At 32.3% G+C, this 21,356-nt stretch overlaps 1 pseudogene; it reads right to left on the bottom strand.

Annotated features, from left to right (window-relative positions):
• Positions 1-202: 202 nt before the first annotated feature.
• On the bottom strand, positions 203-20,937 carry LOC149553216 (uncharacterized; annotated as a pseudogene).
• Positions 20,938-21,356: the final 419 nt, after the last annotated feature.

Here is a 21,356-nt window from a genome sequence, read left to right as displayed (position 1 = left end):
CATTTTCAGCCCACCCAAAAAACTTCTTAAGCTCGTAGAACCTACGTTCATAACCTTCCACTGAAGAGCTAGAGTGTACAATCTGAAAGAACTCCTCGGCACGGGCTTGACGCCAATATTCTGACATGAACCTCTCCTTGAATCACTTTATAAAGAGCTCCCAAGTAACTAGAGAGATATCAATGCCCAGCTTCTCCAGCTCCTACTCCCACCACAAGGAACCAAATCCTCTCAAATGCATAACTGCCCATCTATCCTTCACGTTACTCAAGTAACGGTGTAAGAGAAAGCATCGGTCAATGTTCAGCAGCCAACCTTTTGCTGCTATACCCTGTTCTGTACCATAAAATAATGGCCCTTTCATCTTAGAGAGATCCTTGAGCTGAGCTCTTGGCATTGGATCATCCTCTGTAGGAAGGTTAATACCTTGCACAAGAGGTCTTCTATCATTCACTCCCCCACCCGAAATTTGGTTGATAGCCTTAATATTATCAAGACGTTCGAGTATCCTCTGAAGAACTATAGCTTGGTCAGCTTGGTTATCCTAGTTGTTTCCAAACCCAGCATTCTGATCAAACTGATTATTCCTAGCAAAATTCTAGTGCCTAGGATCTCTACCACGGCCCTTGCCCCTACCTCTGCCTCTACCTCTACCTCTACCAGCAAGGTTATCCTCAGGAATGTCGTGTCCTCGAATTCCTCTAGGGACGGGAGGCATGATAGCAACCTAGAAAAAAAAAATCTATAAATACGCATTGATAATAGATTAAACACTATAACCAAAATGTCCTGGTTATTCTAAACCTGGCTCTAATACCAAATGTAATGCCACACTAAACATAAACTGAAAGATAAGAAACAAAGAACAAATAACATACTCACAATAATTTTTTTATTATTAAATCATCTTAATACAAGTACAAACACACATATTGAATCATTCTTAATCTGAAAACCTCAATAAGAAATATAATATCATCCATATATGTTTCCATAATGATGCTAATGCAAATCGAGTTCAGTACAATAACGTAATACAACATCATTTCTAAACACCTATGTCTAACATAGGAACCCTAAATGTTGTTTCAAAAGTACTTCAACAGTCATCTTTGGTTACTTGCTAAACAATCTCGAAGCACATGGAAAACATACAACAACGCAACACAACACAACAAGGGGTTCAGTACACACTGATTTAAAAGCATAATCCACCTACATACATGTTAGAATAAACATATATAAACCATAATGCAGATATCTGAACCACTTTAACATAGTGCAGTTTCAAATTAATATGCAAGAAGTAAACATTTACTTAACAATGCAAAATTAAACTCACACTAAGAATAACCCATAAATGAATCATATATATATTGAGCTATCATCATTATGGCACTAAGATTCTGCATCCATGTATGGTATGCCCATAGTCAACACATAACGGTAATTTCTATTATACTTGTCATTGATAGAATAGAAATATGCCTTTTTTTTCGTACTCAACCATATAGGTTTAAATCATAGGTAAGGCCAATTATATTTTGTATGCAATTAACCCACCCCAAATTATTTTTTAAGGTTATTACTAAATTAATCAATTGAATAGAATAAATGTATATTTAGCCACCTCGACATACGTTCATTACAGTTATCCTTAAAATACACATCAAATAGATATTCTAAGAATGCACAATTACAAATAAAAAATCAGTTATTACATTCTTCATCTTTTGAAAACAAACTCATCTTTTACTGCAAAATTCAAAAGTAAACTTAGATTATTTTAACAACAAAAATAAGTACTATAATATTACGCTCTTGTAACTATAACTAAACTATTACATTTGTATAATGATAATTACCTATCGTAACATTATACTACTTACTCCTACTGTCAAAGTAAACTAAACTTATGCTTTGAAAAGACCAAGATAATAAAATAATGCTTGTATGATATTCTTGTTTAAATTGACAAACTTATATCATAAAGCTACCTTTCACAAAACAACTATCCATTTCATTTATGAACTGAAATACATCTGGATAAATTAAAAATAATTTTGTTTCAACATAACATCCCAAACAATCCATATTTTCTATAAAGATATTTCTCAACAAAATCAAATATAATCAAATCCAAATACAGCCAATAGTTTTTTTTTTTTTAAAACAAATGATCCTTTACCATATTATTGTATATCCAAAATACGATTCACAAAAGTGCAATTTAACTTTCAGCATGCCATTAACCAAAAGTCATTAAGCTATATAATCCTTATACTATAAAATACATACCATCTATTCACATGATGACCATATAGATATTGATAATATAACATCCAAAATAAATCAATTTTCACAACCATAAAAAGAAGTTTATGTTGTCGCAACTAAACTTGTAAATTAAATTCAAGTTCCCATATAACTATTTGACGAAATGTCATGTCGGATATTACCCAACACCAAGATCTAAATTTCTAATTATCAAATGAATACTTTATAACAATGATACGAATTCAAACCACATTGCATTTCCATGATAATGACAGTCGATAGCTTTACTATGCTATTAGGCATTATACAACTCTAAAATCATTTTAACCTTTTTAGTACCCATTTTATAATCTTGAAGGTCAAACTCGAGTTTTATCCCTCCACGCCCATACAACCGAATAAACAATGACAGTACCTTAAACAACATACAAGTGATTCTATGTTATAGCTTAAACCTTAAGTCCATGCAATAATATGAAATTGTAAACACATAATGCCTACTGATTTAACTCAATGATACCACATAAAGGCTCAAACAATTCACACAAACATATACTTATATAAACTCTTTTACATACAACCGAGCTCAAATAAACACCATTATATTGAAACTGTCTCCTCTGTCTTTAATCCTAATGTCATTACCATTAGAAGTCACATACAGTTCACTATGTTTCTCCACATCTTTTCAAATAGTGGTTCCAGTTAGCTAATTCATAAAATAGAGTAACTGTGCCCTCAAACAGTCATGAGACTGCAACCTAATATGTACACATGATTGTGGCCGAACCACTCATACTAATAACTCAAGATATGGGTTCTATCCAAACTCGGCCCTAGCAAAGCTAAAATACTGAAACCACATACAACTAACTGTCTCAAAATGAGGCCCCGACTAGGTTTAACATCAACATAATAGTATAACTAGGGTAAAACCCAAATATAAAACTGATAACTATACCCAATACGGTATTCCCATACTCCACATCCAAAGGTGTGTATCTACAGGGCATTGCACACAGTGCCTTGCTCTGCACATATCCATCTTTGCATGTAAATTCACATTATAAGATCAATAACCATTTGCAAAATGCTAATCGATAACATAATAAAATTACAAATAGAAAGAGAGTAGGCTAAGGAATTGCCCCTACGTGAGTAATGAAGATGGAAAACACTTCTGCAATAAAGCTCGAAGCCAAAGCCCAAAAACCCAAGTCCAAACTGCACTTCCACAAGATAGAGATTGAAGAACTTGCTTGCAACAGAGGAAACAATTTCCAACAACAAAACCAAAACAATGTATCAAATGAACTGACTGTAAGCAACTTCTCAAATCACTGTCTCATAAACACAAAATCTCTTTCCACAAGACCCTCCATAATGCCAATTTCCCAGCATCAACGGCTGCAGATGCTTAAAGATCAAAGCAATGTGGCCATATTTCCGACCCTATCTCAAAAGATAACCCACTCAAACAACGAAAAGATCAACAAAACCCATAAGGCCATAATATCTCATTAAGATGCAACTGCCAAATTCATTGCACTGAAGTTTACCACAGAGCCATGGGTATGGCAATTCCATTTCCACTGCCATAAGTTTGGCAACGTTAAAATGCAAATATCTTGGTAAAAGATATGCTTTGGAAGCAATGCAAAACCCCTTAGGGCTTTTAGTTAATAAAACCACCTTCCAAATACCAATAAAACAATTTGATATGCCATAAATCCATTAATGAAAGGTAATAGCCATGGGTTTTAAGCCCATTCCAAAAATACAACACAAAAACATATTGAAGCCATTGGTATTTTTAAAACCATTATCAAATAACCAAAAGAATGTATGTATGTATGTATGTATGTATGTATGTATGTATGTATGTATGTATGTATATGTGTATGTATATATATGTATGTATATATGTGTGTGTGTATATATATATATATATATATATCTACATATATATATGTATATATATATATCTACATATATATATGTATATATATATATCTACATATATATATGTATATATATATACATACATACATACATATATATATATATGTATGTATGTATGTATGTATGTGTATATATATATATATACACATACATACATACATACATACATATATATATATATATACACATACATACATACATACATAGATATATATATATATATATATATATATATATATATATACATATATATATATGTATGTATATATGTAAACAAGAGAATCTTTTAATACTTATCATCATTTAACACAACTGTAACATAACATCTTAATAGAATATAATTCTTTTAATTTATTGAATCAGATCGAACTGTTTTATAACAATATGCCTAAGCAAGGAAAACTCTTTCTGCATATCATAGATTTAACATTGGCAAATGAATAACCTAGAAATGTTTGCAAATTAAACACACCATAACAATCTGAAGTAAAATTTCTAACATAATTCCTAACAGAATTATTAAAAAATGTTTACACAGCAATATTGTAAAAATAGTGAAATCAAACATAGAAATCCGAGATAGCAATATGTTCTAAAATAACACATGTCCCAAGACATTAACACCAAGTTCAACAGATAAAAAGAATGTATCATCAGAAAGATACTATAACCACAAAATCCTGATAAGTAGTAAAGTCCAAAAAAAGGTCAGGCATGACACACTTTGTCAATGTGATGAAATATAAAGAGATTCTTAGTTCAAATTTGGAAACCTGAAACCTGGTATCAGCTCCATCTTTTCTCCCTTTACAATTGCATTTCCATCCCATACAAAAAAAATGGTCAATTGATGTGAAGAAAATAGAATGTCTTGATTGATAAAACTTTGGATACCAAATGAATGAATAAAGATAAAGGTTACCATCATGGATGAAAAATACTTTTTATTCAAGGTCATGAAAGATGTCAACAAGAGTTAATGGAGAGGAGAAGCTTTGGAATCTTGGTAGTGTGAAAGATAAAAAGATGAACCAATGAATCTTGAGAATGAGAATCTTATAAGGGATATTTTTCTCGAAGATTCAATACTTGACTTACTTGAATGTCCTTCAATTGGTTCTATTCCAAGTGATTGAACCTCTTGTAGAAACACACAAGAATTTTATTGCATTTTGGATAATATGTAGTAATCCCATACTTTGAGCTCAACTAGATTATAAGAATTTATATTCACTTTCATTAAGATGGAATTAACAACTATTTTAACTTGACATTGTTGCAGAAAGTCTGATGTCAAGAATCTTGCATGAGAAAAATATAAAAAGATCAAACAATAGAGCTTGGCATCCTAGACATTCAAATGTATCAACTCTTTACAACTTAAGAGCACCAACTTTTGGAGAAGTAGGCATAAATCTAGGAGATCTTGCAAACTCTTGTCATTCATATTCTCATTATTACATAGACAACAAGTTCTAACGAATGAGAAATTCCCAAATGAGTTTGGCTTAGGAATCTCTAGAATTACAAAGTGAGAAAGCTCCAAATACAAGAGAGCATGATGAACTAAATAAAAAATAGAGCAACAAAACAAGATTCAATATATCAAATATGCACACTTTTTTATTAAAACACTATAATTTTTCTTCATACATTTATAGATGAGAGGAATGCCATATTTATAGAGCTTATACATATTTCTAGAGACTTCTTGATAAGCTTCAAGAAAGGAAGCATTCTAGAGATTTTTATATATTTTTAAATTTACATATTACTCAAAGAAAGAAGTTTCATAAGGTAAGTAGAAAGTTTTGGAGTATGCATTAAATGCATTCCTACCACTAAATAAATAAACATTATTCCAACACCCTCCCTTATTTTCTACCACTAATGAATCTATATGTGGGATACATTAATCAAATAGGACATGGGTCTTGACATTAAGCCTTCTTAGGTATTCATTTACACTAGAAGATTTTGGTACCCCTTATCACTAGCACAAAATTGCTAGTTGTGAAGTTCACATGGCTGAAAAGAATTGTTGATTGTAAAGTTCATATTGTCAAGATAATATCTTCTAAAACTTTGAAGTATATGATTGTTGATGTCCAGCCAATGAGTTAGACCATGTGGAAGTTTCGAAGAATTTTTGGTGTGCCAAAATTTGTTTGGAGAAGAAGAAAATCATTACCCCATTTGAAAGAAAGAGTGAGCATTTAATTGGAGGCACCTATTTGTGAAGGATTTCTATTTTTTCCATGAAAGAGACTATTTTTGTGAAGAAGGCATTGAAGTGTTTGCAGAGAATATTGAGTCTATGAAAAGAGATCACACTCATTGTCATTGACAAGTGTTGATATGAATTATGGTATGTATGAAATTTGTTGTTAATTGTTGATGTTGACAAAGGGTGTTAAGAATTGCATATTTTACAATAATCAAAATAAAAAATAGAAGAGTGTAGTTTAATGGTTAGTTTGGATTGAAAGGTTACATTTACATAAAACAATAAGTGTTTGGTAAATGTGTTTGTAAGATTTAAGATACTGTAAAAAAGTTGACAAAAGATAGTGAGTGTTTAATCTTAATGGGAAAAGCTAAAAGTGTTAAAAAGGAGAAGAACAATAATTTAGAAGAAGAGTTAATGAAGGTAAAGAAAGAAAATACAAGACTAATATGTGAAAATGATGTTTTGCAAAGAGAATTGAAAAAGCTAAGAAATGAACTAAGTGTACAAAGACATAACTTTCTAGATCAAATAAGTGCTTATACAGATGCAAATGAACAACTAGAACAAAAACTAAAGTTGTTTGACGATGTTAAGAAAACAAATGAAGAATTTGAGAGAGAAATGAAGAAATTAGAAGAAGAGAATAGCCTGTTAAAAGATGAATTAAATCAATCAAAATCTTTGAGGAATGAATGCTTTAAGACAAAATCAATATGTGATATTTGATGTAGTATAGAAGATTTGGAATTAACATTTGATAAATATGGTTTTAAAGATGATAAAGAATGTAAAAAAGAAAAGGATAATGCGTTCACAAATAATACTAGTTGTGATAATAAGAATGGTGGTTGGAATATCACAAAGAAAATGAGTTACAAAGGTAAAGGATTGGGAAAACATGAACAAAGAACCATAGAGCCTATTCTACCAACAATGAGACCAAAGTATGAAGGACTAGGATATACAATAGATGAAAGAAATGATGTTATTGGTTCAAGAAAAATTGTTCAAAGTAAGAAATATATGCAACGTTAAAATTGTATTAGAAAAGGGTTCACAAAAGATAAGTGTTGGGATCTACATCCATGTGATATTTGTGGCTTCAAGATTCATAGTGAAAAGATGTGTTGGAATAGAAAGTGTAAAAATGTTTGCAAGTGCTTAAAAATGGACTTTGGATAGAGCTATGGATCAAATTGGCAAAAGATTGTAGGTATGATAAAAGGCTTGTTTAAGTAAAAATGTTCAAGTGTGAGCAATAACAAAAATCCTTCAAAGTGTGAATTCTCAAGGGGGAGTACAAGTGGTTTGAGAAAATTAGAATCATTGTATACTATGACATCTACAAAGAATGAAATTTCATAAAGGATAAAACCCCTGAGATGATTTCCCCATCATCGAGATGATATTTGTGCCAAGTCTTTGCATGGTTTGTGGTAATCCAGAACCACTTGCTTGGATAAAAAATCTAGAGAAAAAGTGATTTTATTAGTTGGAAAATCCCAAATGATTATGGGTGAACCAGTAAAAACCCAAAGTATAATGACAAGAGGAATAAAGTGATAAGGGGAACCAAAATCTTAAGTTGTAAATGGGTACCTAAGAAGGCTTAATCCCAGGACCAATGTCCTATTTGATTAATTTCTCCCACATATAGATCTATTAGCAGTAGAAATTAAGGGAGGGTGTTGGAATAATGTTTATTTATTCAGTGGTAGGAGTGCATTTAATACATACTCCAGAACTTTCTTGTTACCTCATGAAGCTTCTTTCTTTGAGTAATATATAAATTTAAAAATATATAGAAATCTCTAGAATGCTTCCTTTCTTGAAGCTTCTCAAGAAGTCTGTAGAAATATGTATAAACTCTATAAATAGGATGTTCTTCTCAGCTATAAATGTATGAAGAAAAATTATAGTACTTTAATAATGAAGTATGCATCTTTGATATGTTGAATCTTATTTTGCTGCTCGGTTTTTTATTTTGTTCATCAGAACATTCCAACCAGAAATAGTTTCAGTTAGATCCACTTACATGCCTCTGAAATCGGTATCAACTTTAAGAAACGTCATTTTCCTTCCTTTTTGGCTGCATGATGGACGTATTATTCTATGTCAATTTGTTCCAATACATTCTCAGATGACGTAGCATAGCAAGACCAGTGTCAAATATAAAATTCAAAACTCTCAAGAAGCCCATCGTGTTGCATCAAAATGTGCTCCAGAGTCTCTGCCAAGTTTCTACAATCTTTTTCTTCTCGATAGAATGGATAGCTGAAAAGTTCAGGAGAGAAATCAAGATGAGGAATTCTATTCCAAAGGAATCGCCACTTGTGGTAGAGAATGGAGGATCATACGACATCAATAAGGGGATGGCGGTAGATAACCTACACATAACATCTTAGGCTGTCATTTTTCAAAATCTTTTGACTCTAGATACTCTAACTACTCGACTCCAATCATTGTATTCCTTGTGATTTCTGTAAAGAAATATCACCATTGAAAGAGAATGAATACAAAGTAAAGACTACTAAAAATAATCTCATCCATAGATAGACTCGTTGCATAAAAATACACGTCTATATTAATTTCTGCTCATAACTGAGAAAACATCAAAGCTAGTAAGGAAAGACTGTTTATTTGATATTTCATAGATACAATTGACTGGTTGAGTGTTCATTTATATATTCCACAGAGATACAAAGAATTCTTTATTTTTACCCTTTCAGAAAGAAAAATGGGAGCTAACCATCTACACGCATGCAAGCAGCTATTGTGCTACCAGGAATGAAAATTACCTAGCAGCACTAGCAATCAAATAAGATGCAATGGTTACAATATCACTGATAATTAATCATTGTGGCCATTTTCCATCTTATATACCATTGATTTTTCATGGAATACAGATTGACATTCATAGTAGTTAATGCACCTTAAAAACAATAGGGACTTATTCTTCTATGGAATCCAAGCTTATTAAGCATTCTTTCCAAATATATAATGAAGTAGACAACTTAGTTAATATATTGGTCTTCAATATGATGTGAAATAAAATTACACAATAAAACACCATCTTCAATTTACTATCAAATTTTGTTACTAGATTTCTACTAAGGTCTAACTCTAAAAGTGCAAATGACACATGAGAAATTGTTGGAATGAAAGGAGCAACTCAAATTTACTTTCTGAGTAGGATACCTTTTTGTTGGAATTTGTAATTTCTCCCTCAAATGAAATGTTAAATCATACTAGCGGATTCTAGAAATTCCAATTGGATTACGAAATAGGGTTAGGTCAAATTAATGTTTAGGTTTGTAAAGTTCAAGAAATTAATATTTAGGTTTTTAAAGTTCTAGAAAAGGCTATTTGTCCTATGTCAGCTAATTTAGATGTTTCCAAAAATAATCAAAGCCCTCTATAAATAGATGCATCTTGTAATGTTATTAATATGGACAAAATGGTCAATGAAGTATATTAGTGTTGTAGAACACTGAGTATTATTCCATTTTAGTTAATTTTTTCCACCCACATTTCACAAGGTGTATCAGAGTTGTCCTTGGTTTCTACAAGTGGTCTCAAGGCATAGGTTAAGAAAATCTTGTCACCATTTGTGATAAATGAATCAGAGTCAAGTTGATCGAGAGAATAGAAGTAGTTTATCAAGGGATAGCTAAAGAAGGAATTTTTTGTAACCATTTGTGATAGCAAAAGTATTTTTTATTTTGTAGAGAAAGGCTATTTGGAGAACCATGTCACCATTTTTAATAGATGAATCAATCAATAGGCAGCAAAAAGAAGACATGAATTTGATAAAGGTTATTAGTGAACCCTGTCACTAGCATTTGTGACAAATGAGGAAAAATTATGAGTGGATCTTATGAAAATAAGAAATCAATGCTACTGCCTTGGAAGGCACTATTCATGCATTAATAGTTATGAAGACTATAAAAAATGGCATTTTGGCATCAAGCAAAAGAAAGGATTTGGATATGTATGCAACAACATTTGAGGTTGAAATTGCGGGTGGGGGGCCGGTGGGTGGTGGTGTTGGAATGTGTAATTTCCCCCTCAAATGAAATGTAAAAGCATACTAGTGGATTCTAGAAACTCTAGCTGAATTATTGAATAGGGTTAGGTCAAATTAATTTTTAGGTTTGTAGAGTTCTAGAAATTAATATTTAGGTTTGTAAAGTTTTAGAAAAGTCTATTTGTCCTATGTCAATTAATTTAGTTGTGTTCATAAAGAATCAAAGCCCTCTATAAATACAGACATCTTGTATTATTTTTGATATGGACAAAATGGTTAATGAAATATATTAGTGCCCTAGCACATTGAGTATTTTTCCATTTTAAAGTTTATTTTGTCCATCAACCTTTCACAAGGTCTATTAGAGCTGTTGTGGGTTTCTACACTTTCAATATCAATCTTGTCAGTGAGATTTTCATCACTTGCAACTAATTTCTAATAGTAGGGAAGTTATTTGGGAGGGGCTTACAATGGGGAAGTTATGTTATAGTAGTCTAGCCAATAGTGAGGTTTCTAGATTAGTGAGTTCCACATCAATCTCTTGTGTGAAAAAAATTCATGTCAACCATCACTCAACAAAAATGATTTTTCAGTAAATTTTCTTGAATTTGGTGGGTGATTGTATTTCTAGAGAATTTTTTACCTAAAATCATCAAAGATGCCTAATATCAACAATCATTTGCATCAAATATCCACATAAATAGACACATCAACAAAATTTTTTCAACAACAATGTTGCAGGTTTTTGGTTATCATTTGAAAATTAACAATCTGAAAATCATAAATTTAACATAGATACATATGCAAAACAAAAAATGACAAAGCTTGTGGATATCCTAATAAAATTGTATTTTGTATATGTAGAAATGAGGGTGAATTCTAGCTCTTCTAATGAAGCTTTCTATGTTCATAAGATCTTTGTTCCTACAATTATTGAGCTGCTCATTTACCATCATATGAAATTCTCTTTTTTCCTTTAAATTTACCATCATATGAAATTCTCTTTTTTCATTTACAATTATTGAGCTGCTCATTTCCTTCATATGAAATTTTGCCCTAGCACATTGAGTATTTTTCCATTTTAAAGTTTATTTTGTACATCAACCTTTCACAAGGTCTATTAGAGCTGTTGTGGGTTTCTACACTTTCAATATCAATCTTGTCAGTGAGATTTTCATCACTTGCAACTAATTTCTAATAGTAGGGAAGTTATTTGGGAGGGGCTTACAATGGGGAAGTTATGTTATAGTAGTCTAGCCAGTAGTGAGGTTTCTAGATTAGTGAGTTCCACATCAATCTCTTGTGTGAAAAAAATTCATGTCAACCATCACTCAACAAAAATGATTTTTCAGTAAATTTGCTTGAATTTGGTGGGTGATTGTATTTCTAGAGAATTTTTTACCTAAAATCATCAAAGAGGCCTAATATCAACAATCATTTGCATCAAATATCCACATAAATAGACACATCAACAAATTTTTTTCAACAACAATGTTGCAGGTTTTTGGTTATCATTTGAAAATTAACAATCTAAAAATCATAAATTTAACATAGATACATATGCAAAAAAAAAAATGACAAAGCTTGTGGATATCCTAATAAAATTGTATTTTGTATATGTAGAAATGAGGGTGAATTCTAGCTCTTCTAATGAAGCTTTCTATGTTCATAAGATCTTTGTTCCTACAATTATTGAGCTGCTCATTTACCATCATATGAAATTCTCTTTTTTCCTTTACTTTGTCCATTAATTCATAAAAATCTCGGTGCTCTATTGATTATACTATTTTCAAAATATGAGTGGGATCATAAGAAGGCTAGAATCATTGGCCATTTAACTAATATTTGAAACAATAAGAATATAGAAGAAAAGTGCAAATAGATAGGGAGTTTTGTGACCAGTCATATCTTTGCACTGCTCTCCATCCATGTAACTCATAACAGTGTGTCTCTAAAGTAAAAAAAAGGAAAGGATTTCATAAGAAGAAAATGTCAAAGGATTATTTAATGTTGTAGGAATGTTTAAGCATGTTTTCACTTGTCTTGAGAACTTAAAAGCCCTATCTAAACAATGCACACAAATGAAAACAAAGATGCTTGTAATAGTTAGAGGATTTGTTATTGTCTATTTATTGCTCTTCCTTTGTATGGTTTGTGCTATGAAACACGTGTTTGTTGTTAGTGTTTGGAATGCATAGATAGTGATTTTTTTTATAGGCATAGAGCAGAGAGATGAAATGTGGAAGCATAAAATAGAAATATATATCTAAACTAAGCACTCTCATTTGATGAAGCATGGTCTTTCAATTTAAAAGAAATGATGTGTAAATAAAAAATGATCAATGGTGTCAGAACCTATTTTCCCATTTCTAAATTAATAATTATCCACATCGCTACATGGATTCATAAAAAAAAAAATTACTCCCTATAAAAATTATTCCATGAAATTAATTCTGAAACGTAAGTGTTAAAAATGGAGGATCAATTATTCTCTCCATCTTCTTTGGGTTATTAAAAGATGGTTATTGGGATTCAAATGGGGCAAGCGGTTACATAATATTTTTAATGGAATGGGAGAGCTATTTTTGAGAAGACTAACAAACTTTTTTGAAGGGTGCTTGTTGTGGATTTTTTGTGGCTTCCATCTGCTTCTTTCTTTCTCAGAGGACTTCATTACCATTGCTCACCATTGTGGGAAGAATTTTTGATAAGCTTTGAACCAAAGAACATACCAAATTCTATTGATTATGGTGGTGCTTGGGGGAGAAAATAAAGAACACACAGACATAGAGTTGGAGAAGGAAGGTAAAAAAAATGACACAATGGAAACAAACTTGTAGTTGAGGGGCAGCAGCTGGAAGATAGGAGAATGGATTATGAGGAAATTGATCTAGAGAGATACTGACAATAGCAATATTTCTAAGTTATCATATTCATTCCTGTCATTTATAGTCCTCAGTTGATGGAATGGCTAATTAGTAATAGAATTTTTCTTTTATGTGTGGTTCTAGCTAGTTATTTATTTGTTAGAATAATTAAATCCTTGTTTTAATGGTAGGAAATAGTTAAAATCTTGATGTAAATCTTAAGTTATAACCCTTGATCAAAAATGTGGGAGAAACACTATGTTGTGGTTGTCTTAAACTCATTCTGTAAGAAAAATGTTATGCAACATTTCACAAAAAAATTATTTGTGGTCAGCTATGAATAGTTTATTGGAAAACCTATCTTTATATTAATTCTTCCACAAAGCTAAAAAATTGAGGAATGGCTTGAGTTAGTTATTGATCATGTTTGCAAAGCTTTTGTGAACAATCCTAACAAATCTTTCTGTTCTTTCCACCACCATTCTTCTTGTAATTATGTTTGGATCATGTTTTCTTGATACCAAGGGTGTTGGTTGTATATCCAATGTGTATTCAATGCCTATTCCACAACCATATCCATTAACATCTCCTTTTAGTCAAATCTTGTTGCTTGTTCTAGAAAAAAAAATTTCTTTAAAAATATATATATATACCATAGCCTAATTGATAACTAGAAGCTCTCTAACATTTTTCTTGTTTCTATAACTATATTTTAACTCTAGAGATTTGACTTTATTCTAGGCTTGTTTTGTGAGGTTAATGCATAGTTACCCTTGAAAAATTTATGTTAATAATCTTATTCCTCTTAAACTTTGAGGTGAGACAATCTATTTATCATCAAGTAGAAGATGATTGTAAAGGATCCCTACTTCTCACAACTAAATTATTTCACACAATAAAATCAAATGATTAATAGGAAATATCAAATATTGAATTAGCTAGGCTATACTGAATGGATTTTTGGCATGAATTAGGATATATATGTTGATTATTACTTGTTCTAGAAGCCATAGTGTTTTGGAATGAAATGGAGTTAGTATGTTGAAAGTTATATACTTTGGAACCCATATAATTTTTAAGGAATATGAGATTGTATGTTTATTTGATTGCTCGAAGTAGTTTGGTCAATATTTCATGGTGTTACATATTATTTGAGATGATGATAATAGAATATGCTTACCAACTTCTAAAATTGGGCATAATTGTACATATTTTATTTAATATACTTAAGAAAGAAACCCTTTGAATTTAGCTCATTGTGCCTAGGGTTCTAGACAAATTTATTCTTTTTAGTTGGAAACTTTTTTTCTATTAAGATAGTTTAAATATTTACAAGTATAATCAAGAGTCCAAGATAAAACACAGATCATATCACACCCCCAAATACATATACAATTACAAAAAATTTGGGGAGTGAAAACAAAACTTAAAAGATCGAAGTATTGTTAGCTTTCACAATTACATACATTGATTACATCTTTATATATATTTATCAAAACAAAAATCAAACCAAAGGAACAAGCTAGCTCCAACCATCATTCTGGCTATCAAGATTGAGTTGAACCCCTGGAAATTCATTAGGATTTTGAATCACATCTGTAGTAGCCTCCTCTTGACTGGTTGCATTATATCCTTGCAACACATTACTTACATTGTTTAACTCTGTTGCCTCTACAGGGGCTAAGAAAGTTTGGTAATCAAAAATATAGTTTACTGAATACACATTATCCTTGTTGATAAACAAGTGGCATTCTCACATAAGTACTATGAAGTCATTACTGGAGATAGGTAGCACCAAAGCAACTTGAGACATGATGTGAGAATGGGTGAGTTTAAAATTAAACTGAATAAGTACCCTTCTCTCTTCCTAAAAGATTTCTTTGTTCTTGTCCTTCAAAAGAGTCCATAAAATCTCAGTAGAAAGAGCAAACCAAAAGGTGTTAAGTTTAGAATCAAAATTATCTACATATCCAGCAAGAATTTCACTCCAAGAGAAACTACTAGCACAATTCCATACACTAAAGGAACCCAAAAAAATAGACCACAACTTATGGGCATAAACACAATCAAAAAATAAATGTTCAAAAGATTCAGTCACATTACACAAACTACAAGACATAGGGGATAAACCAATAGAAGAAAGTACTTGACCCACAACTAACTTTTGTAACAACAACCATTTAAAACAAAGCATTTTAGGTTCAGCTTTACCCTTCCAAAGAAAATCAAAAAAGAAAGACCAATCAGACAATGGGTTAATTTGCCTCCAGCACTAGATCACTCTAGCAATGAGAGAAGACTCATTTTTCATACGCAAATATAGCTCTTTAGTAGTAGTTTCTTTCAACAAAAAACCATCAACCCATTTAATTTTATCAAGAAAGACCTTTGAGTGAATAATATCACAAGGGCTTTTAAATTTGATCGCTTTCTTAATCAAAGTGAAAGTCTTTTTTTGTGTATTAGGAATATTAAATCAGCCTTTTAACTTATCCCACACCCCTAACCTCCCACCTATCAAGATATCCTGAATCAATGAAATCCCCTTCAAGTTCCAAGCTTTGGTAAAACAGCTCTGAGTAAGGGCCAAAGCTTTATTATTATACAAAAGCCCCCACCAAATGGATCTATCCCTCACAAGGAAATGAGGAGGTCCTCCTCTAGCTTCTCTTTCCTGTATAAACTTCCTCACTTGAATCCAAGCCTTCCAAAAAGTTTGAATTTGTTTTTACCCAAACAGTCTCATCTTAGACTCCCCTAAAACAATGTCAATCACTAGAACATCCTCCCAATGCTTGGCTTTCCTAATAACAAACTTCAAAAGGTTATTCCTAGTAATAATTTTCCATGTCTCATCTCCCCATAATTCTTTCAATACCCATTTGGATGCAAGAACCATACCTTGGGCTTTAATATCCTTCAACCCCAAACCTCCCTGACTTTTTACTTGACAACACAATTCCCACTTAACACAATGTCTCTTCTTGTTCCCTTTTCCATCTAACCAAAGAAAATCTCATAGAATCCTTTCTAGCATGTTCACATGAGAGTTAAGAAACATCCAGGCTGAGGCAAAAAAAATATGATGAGAACAAAAAACGTTCTGCACCACTTGCAATCTACCATCAAAAGACAAGGATTGGGTCATGTCAACTAAGAAGGGGATACCCAAGTATCTAACAATATGCTTATGTCTAGACTAGTGCCAACCCTTGCTAACCAACCAATCTAGAGGATCAATAGACCAACCCAACACATTGGATTTTGAAGGTGAAATCTTGGACCCAAAGGCCATATAAAAGAAATTAATCCTTTTATAAGAATTTTCAAAATTCTCCTCTGAAAGCCCTAGGAACAAAGAAGTTTCATCTGCAAACTGAACATTAAGCAACACCTCTCTATTAGGCAAGGAGATGCCTTTTAGTAGAGGACATAAATATTTTGCCCTTAGAATGAAAAACAAAGCATTTTCTGCAATTACAAACAATAAAGGGGCAATTGGGCAGCCTTGTCTAATCGACCTCTCCAACAGAATACATTCTGACATGCATCCATTCACATCTATGAGAATACTAGTTAGTATCCTTAAATAGAAAATTAATCCACTTGTAGTAGGTTTCTAGAAAGCCAAATGCTTTAAATATACATGTTACAAATCCCCACTCAATCCTATCATAGGCTTTCTCAAAATCTAATAGAATCATGAAAACATCTTGCCCATCATTTTTAGCCCAATTCATGGCCTCCCAACTAGTGATAAAATTCTCTAGGATATACCTTCCTTGGATAAAACTAGTTTTGTCTGTGACACAAACTTATTTAGTAATAAAGAAATTCTTCTAGAAAGCACTTTAGCAAGAATTTTATAAGGCAGGTTTAACAAAGTTATGGGTCTCCAATTCTTAACTAGAGACTTATCCCCCACTTTAGGAAAAAGCTTAATAACTCCTTTATTAATGGAGCCCCCTAATGACCCCTTCTTAAAATCCTCTTCATACACACCCAACAACTCAAGGAAAATACAACTTTTATTTTTCTTATAGAACTCAGCCGAGAAGCCATCCAAGCCAGGAGACTTTCCATGAGGAAAGGAATCAATAATAGCATCAATTTCCCCCACTGAGATCTCCTTACTAAGATTAGTGTGCTCCTCTTCTGAAACTCTAACAAAAATGAGTTTAAAGAAATCTTTTATCACTATTCTACTTTCTGGAGTCATCTTTGAAGAAAATAAGTTGCTATAAAAACTATAAAAAGCATTCTGAATCTCCTTAGGGTCATTTGAAATTCTATCCCCAACAAGAATATCACTAATAAGTTATCTTTTGTGTTTAGCCTTAATAATGTTAAAAAAGTACCCTCGATCCTTTATCTCCTTCATCAATCCAATTAATCTTGGCTCTAATCCTCTACCTTGAATCTTGTATCTCTGTATACAACTCAAATGATGCTTAATGCTTGCCATTTGTAATTTCAATTCCTCACTTTGCCCTATTTCTTGTAACTCTTTTTTTGGTCGAATCAACTTATTTTGCCACAAAGATTCCTCTTGATTCCTATCCATGGCTAACTTATTACCAATTAATTGAAGAAGATTTTTCCAAGTCTCCACTTTTAAATTCCAGAGATCAATAGGATCAAACAAATGATTACTAATTCTAAGAATCTCTATAACCATGACTATGGCCTCAACATTATCAGGATCCTCGAGTAGTGAAAAATTAAGCTTGAAAGAACCATTAGTCCTCTTAGAAACTAGAGAATTGCTCAAAGCTTCTACCCTACAGCAAGTATGGATAGGTGAATGATCAAAGAGAGAATATGGAACAACTTGGACCGAAGCATGACTATTTTGTTGTAGGAAAGAAATAGAAGAACTATCCCCATACACCCTATCCAATCTACTTTTAGTTGGAAACTTTAAATATTGAAAGGTAGCAATAATCTTATCAATACTCATCCATTACCTCATGAACTATTGTGCATTCTATGCTTTATAGGTAGTAGATTGGACATTGAACATTAGGATGTTTGAGAAGCAAGCTATTGTTTTGTAGCTCCTCATTGTTTCTAGCATTAGAATTCTGTGAATGAATGCTAAAGAATCATTCATTAATTTTTGTTTTTATTTCTCACTCTATTGGGGTTATTGATCCATGCTAACCATTTGTTTTTGAACCTCTCTTTATAGGTTACAAAAGTGAAATTCTATTGGGAATTTATTTATTTATTCTACTACTTTTATTTATTATACTAATAAAAAATATTTAGAAATATCGATGACTGAAGATCTAAACCTATAGAAGGAAGTATTGAGTGCCAGCATTTTGCAATCTAAAAGTTTAGAATATGGATTATTTTCAAGCAATTTTTTTTAAAACACTATTTTATAAATTATCTTAAGTATTTACTCATAGTAAATCTATTGTAAAAGGATGAATAGTGGTTCATTTATTGTTGATGTTGAATGCAAACATGTCTAATATCTGCCTATATGTAGATAGTGCATTTAAAATGTTAATGAAATTGAGATGCAATACCAATTTTGCAATTGATATATTCATTGACTTCCTTATGCATCTTTTGCATTGTCTTGAGATGGGTTAATTATGGAATACAATAGGAGGATATAACTAATGATGTATGGCTTTGAAGTGTTATCTATTTATGATGATGATACATGCATGTGGCTAGGTATCTTGATGTTGGATAAATCATATTATGTTTTTAAAAGTGTTTGAGATGAGACTCACACCAAAATGTTAACCTAGAATAAGGTTGTCTTACTATCTTGTTGAACTATGTTTTCTGACACTTGAATATTTATGAGGCTATTTTACTACACAATTCCATTACTACTCTTAGTTTTGTTTGTTTAATCTTCCTCAATATTGAGCTAGGTATCTTTCATGTCAAGAAAAATTCTTGGGAAGTTTAACAGCTTTGTTGTAGGGTGGTAAAGCACTTGTAGAATATTCTCACCCTTATGTTTCTTGAGTAGGTTCTGGAGCTTATCTCAGCTTGCTCATCTTGTTTAAACCATCTCAGTATTATGGAATCTAGTATCAGGTAAATGTAGTTCTTTAAAATTTAATGATAATTGAGAATTAATTTTGATTGGTCAATATTCAAATTCCACCTTGACTCTCATTGAATTTTCCTCATTTTATGGAGAACGTTGATGTAGCATTGGCGTTAGTGTAAATATGTACTTTACTATTTACACTTACTTAAGTTTACTTAGGTTAATGCATTATCTTATTATTTTTATTTATGAGACACTTAAGAGTTTTTGCAACCTTGTGATTTGTCATGTTGACAACATAGGAGTACGCACCTCTATTTGAGCACATGGTGTCTACAACACTATTTTGCATGTCCCACCCTTGTAGGCTTATCCTCTCATCATCACACTTACTTCCATGCTTAATGGAGGATAATCCATATCTGGTGGACATGTGCTTGGTTGTGTGACAGATCATGGTGCTAACTTCTATGCATTCTAGAAGCTCTCCTATAGCCTTTATATTCAGGCACTCCTAGTGTACTCTTAGCATCAAGTATTGAATACATTGTTATTCTAATCATACTTTGTCTACTTTGGTCTACGTTGTGCTTGTGTTTGAGTTCTTAGTTCTTGGGTGAATTTTTCCCTTAGGAAAATTCTTACATAGTATCAGAGCTTGAAGACTTTCTCATCACAAGTCATTCAAGACCTCTTGCTTGCTTCATCACCTCAACCTAAATTTGGAGTGCTGCAGAAATTGGGAGCGTCCAGCATTAGATCTGACCTCGCCATTGCATCCAGAACATTGAACCAATGAAAATCGACTATAAGCATGCCTACCTTGGCCCAAAGTCGACTGTGAGGCCATTTTTTTTTGCAAATCGAAACTCGGTGGCCCCGATTTGCGGTATGGGTATGAGTATGATTATTTTCAAATCTATTGGATTTATTTTTTAGATTTGAATATTATCTCTTCTCTGCAATTATTTGATGTTAAAAAAAAAAAAATGGAATTTTTCAAGGTCAGAGAAATTTTTTTAGCAGAACTGGGCTATCAACCCCCAACCTGCTATTTTTGGTAGATATATTTATTGACAAGTTTTTATTATTATTAATTCTGCAGGCATCTATATTCCATCGGTCAGCCACATACATTCTAACCTTTACCAACCGACTAGCGAGATCCCTCTCAACCGGCACCACATTCTGATTTAAAAGTCTGCGACAGTTTGTTTATAAATAGCGCAGACCACATACTCCCATCAAATGTCAGACTAAACCCATGGTCTCCGACAACAGAATTAAGGAGTTCTGGCAGCAAAAAAGGGCTTTTGACGACCATAGAAACCCTACCCTCCTTTGCCACATGGTGATATCAGATTCACCTAGCCTGGGCTATGCGACACCCAAACATTCGCTAGTTAGATCCAACGTGCTTGCATGTCAGCAGCCAACTCAGTAGTGACACGGCGTCCATGTCAGCACTACACACAAGCGGTCCATACGAACTATCACGTTGCCATGCTGGTCCTATCCGTACACTCTGTGCATTTTTCATGCAATCCATATAGATGACATCACACTGACATCATCTAGGGGTTGAGATTGTATGGACATCATCTTTTCACTGTCTTAAATTTGACGCCCGTCTAAACGTCATTTCTAGGCATTTTTGAACTAATTTGATGATTGTTTGACCATCAAATTTAACTTCACAATTTCTCCTCCTGACCCCTCTCCATATTGCTTTTCAATTTGGCAGCTTGACTTTGCGAGCTCGTAACTTGGACATCCAAACTCCGATTCAAGTGTAATTTTTTTTGAAATTAGGTAAATTTTTTTGAATTTTGAAGTGGTAGTGTTGTTTTTTGGTTTTGGTACACAGATTTTGCAAAATTTGCATTTTTTGGTGACTGTACTTGCATAATCCTGCCCTTTGCAACTTCAGAATCTCCGTACGGGCACATTTGATCACCTTTACATGTT

This window comes from Cupressus sempervirens, chromosome 6 (genome assembly GCF_028749045.1).
Source record: "Cupressus sempervirens isolate cs-2001-9-10 chromosome 6, ASM2874904v1, whole genome shotgun sequence".
Classification (NCBI taxonomy): domain Eukaryota; kingdom Viridiplantae; phylum Streptophyta; class Pinopsida; order Cupressales; family Cupressaceae; genus Cupressus; species Cupressus sempervirens.
The sequence above is the reverse complement of the archived record's forward strand: the minus strand, read 5'-3'. Positions and strand labels throughout refer to the sequence as shown.